Source organism: Pristiophorus japonicus, unplaced genomic scaffold (genome assembly GCF_044704955.1).
Source record: "Pristiophorus japonicus isolate sPriJap1 unplaced genomic scaffold, sPriJap1.hap1 HAP1_SCAFFOLD_42, whole genome shotgun sequence".
In the NCBI taxonomy this organism is placed as follows: domain Eukaryota; kingdom Metazoa; phylum Chordata; class Chondrichthyes; family Pristiophoridae; genus Pristiophorus; species Pristiophorus japonicus.
Window position 1 is genome coordinate 2,437,183 of NW_027254090.1, and position 3,476 is coordinate 2,440,658.

The window sequence follows — 3,476 nt, forward strand, 5'->3', positions numbered from 1 at the left end:
CCCTCGCCTCTCCTGAGCCCCGATCACGACGCTCCTGGGCCCCGATCTCTCACCGCTCCTCCGCCCCGATCAAAAATGGAGCAGTCAGAAACAGAAAATCAAACAGTCTCTCTAATCATGGAGACATTAAATATCAACACTGTTATTTGAAATATCAAAATATTAAACTCCAGCCTAGTTGAAGGGTTATTAACATCAGCAGAAACAAACACCAACTTTGTTAATATTGATGCATTAATGTCAATTATTCCATTTTTTCTAATATTTAATTGAACAATGTTCAAAATGTTCCCACCCGGTTTCGAACGGGGGACCTTTCGCGTGTTAGGCGAACGTGATAACCACTACACTACAAAAACACTGCGATTGACGCAATCCTAGGAACATAACCAGAGCTTTATCCTACACAGCTGGCCGATACTTCAGGAGCTGGTTTTAAGAGAATAGAATTAAGGTGCTATATTTCGGAAGGCTGTGAGTGTGGCAGGAATTGATCTCGTGTTTCCCAGGTAATAAACATAGGAACAGGAGCTGGCCATTTAGCAGCGTGTGGTTAGGATCTGGAATGCACGGCTTGAAAGGGCGGTGGAGACAGACTCAATCTTATCTTTCAGATGGGAGTTGGATAAGTGTCTGAAGGAAAAACAATTGCAGGGCTATGGGGAAAGGGCGGGGGAGTGGGACTCGCTGAGAGTCGGTACGGTCTCGACGGGCCGAATGGCCTTCCGTGCTGTAATAATTCCATGATTCGATAAGTTAGTGGCATATTTCCTCGTGTGGGTGGAAGCAGAACATTGCAAATGGACATGGATTGAGTCGGCAAAACTGGAGGCATCTGATTCAGGAGAGTCGCAGGGCACGGAAATTCGGGAGTTTAATGACTTTGAAAGGAAATTTTTGTTTTGTGCATTTTCGGTCAGAGAAATGTTTGTGAAAGGATTTTTTTCCAGAAAGGGATCCAGCATTTAACCTTCTGCCTTCACACTTCTTTCTGGGTGTCAGGTCACATTTGGATTCAATGTTATTCTTCCAGAATTGCTATAAGAACATAAGAATATAAGAATTAGGAACAGAAGTGGGTCATCTTTACCTCGAGCCTGCTCCAACTTCTCCAACATCGGGTACAATCTACCGACATCTACCCAGTCCTGTCCCATCAGAATCTTGTATGTTTCGATGAGATCCCCTCTCATCCTTCTAAACTCCAATGTATAAAGGCCCAGTTGATCCAATCTCTCCTCAGATGTCAGTCCAGCCATCCCGGGAATCAGTCTGCTGAACCTTCGCTGAACTCCCTCAATAGCAAGAACGTCCTTCCTCAGATTAGGAGACCAAAATTTAAAACAATATTCCAGGTGAGGCCTCACCCAGGCCCTGTACAACTGCAGTAAGACTTCCCTGCTCCTATACTCAAATCACCTAGCTATGAAGGCCACCACACCATTTACCTTTTTCCTGCCTGCTGTACCTGTATGCCAACTTTCAGTGACTGATGAACCATGGCACCCAGGTCTCATTGCACGTCCCCTTTTCCTAATCTGCCACCATTCAGATAATATTCTGTCTTCACGTTTTTGCCCCCAAAGTGGATAACCTCACATTTATCCACATTATACTGCATCTGCCATGAATTTGCCCACTCAGCTAACCTGTTCAAGTCACCCTGCAGTCTCTTAGCGTCCCCCTCACAGCTCACACCGCCACCCAGTTTAGTTTCATCTGCAAACATGGAGATATTACACTCAATTCGTTCATCCAAATCATTGATGTACATTGTAAAGAGCTGGGGTCCCAGCACTGATCCCTGCGGCACTCCACTAGTCACTGCCTGCCATTTTGAAAAGGACCCTTTTATCCCGACTCTCTGCTTCCTGTCTGCCAACCAGTTCTCTATCCACGTCAGTATACTACCCCCAATACCATGTGCTTTGATTTTGCACACCAATCTCTTGTGTGGACCCTTGTCAAAAGCCTTTTGAAAGTCCAAATACACCACATCCACTGGTTCTCCCTTGTCCACTCTCCTAGTTACATCCTCAAAAATTCCAGAAGATTTGTCAAGCATAAATCCATCCCTTTCATAAATCCATGCTGACTTGGACCGATCCTGTCACTGCTTTCCAAATGCGCTCCTGTTTCATCCTTAATAATTGATTCCAACTTTTTCCCCATGACTGATGTCAGGCTAACCGGTCTATAATTACTCGCTTTCTCTCTCCTCCCTTCTTAAAAAGTGGTTTTACATTAGCTAACCTCCAGTCCATCGGAACTGATCCCGAGTCAATAGACTGTTGGAAAATGAGCACCAATGCATCCACCATTTCTAGGGCGACTTCCTTAAGTACTCTTGGATGTAGACTATCAGGCCCCAGGGATTTATCATCCTTCAATCCCATCAATTTCCCACCTCATAAGGATATCCTTCAGTTTCTCATTCTCACTAGACCCTCGGTCCCCCAGAACTTTTGGAAGGCTATTCGCGTCTTCCTTCATGAAGACAAAACTGAAGTATTTATTCAATTGGTCTGCCATCTCTTTGTTACCCATTATAAATTCACCTGAATCCGACTGCAAGGGACCTACAGTTGTCTTCACTAATCTTTTTCTCTTCACATATTTACCGAAGCTTTTGCAGTCAGTTTTTATGTTCCAAGCAAGCTTCCGCTCACAATCCATTTTCACCCTCCTAATGAAACCCTTAGTCCTCCTCTGTTGAATTCTAAATTTCTTCCAGTCCTCAGGTTTATTCCTCTTTCTGGGCAATTTATCTGCCTCTTCCTTGGTTTTAACACTATCCTTAATTCCCCTTGTTAGCCACGGTTGAGCAACGTTCTCCGTTCTATTTTTACTCCAGACAGGGATGTGCAATTGCTGAAGTCACCCGTGTGATCTTTAAATGTTTGCAATTTCCTATCCACCGTCAACCCTTTAAGTATCCTTGGCCAGTCTATTCTTGCCAATTCACACCTCATACCGTCAAAGTTACCTTTCCTTAAGTTCAGGACCCAAGTTTCTGAATTAACTGTGACACTCTCCATCTTAATGAAGAATTCTACCATATTATGTTACTCTTCCCCAAGGGGCCTCGCACAAATCGATTGCTAATTAGTCCCTTCTCATTACACATCACCCAGTCAAGGATGGCCAGCTCTCTTCTTGGTTGAGAAAACCATCCATAATACACTCCATGAAATCCTCCTCCACCAAATTACTACCCTGTGGTTAGCCCAATCACTATGTCGATTAAAGTCACCCATGATAACTGCTGTTGCACCACTGCACACATCCCTTCTTTCTTGTTTGATGCTGTCCCCAACCCGACCACTGCCAACCAGTGAGACAGACATTGCAGCAAGGGTCTGGTTATTGTGAAACAGCAATTGCTAAAAGAACAGTGATCCCGACATGATTTGAACAAGCAACCCTTTGATCTAGAGTCAGACGCACTGCCATTGCACCACAATAGTTAAGAGATG

General features: G+C 44.3%; 1 non-coding gene across 1 annotated transcript; it reads right to left on the minus strand.

Annotated features, from left to right (window-relative positions):
• Positions 1 to 286: 286 nt before the first annotated feature.
• Positions 287 to 359, minus strand: trnav-aac (transfer RNA valine (anticodon AAC)). The gene has a single exon. It is a non-coding gene; the product is annotated as a tRNA-Val (tRNA).
• Between the last annotated feature and the right edge of the window lie 3,117 nt (positions 360 to 3,476).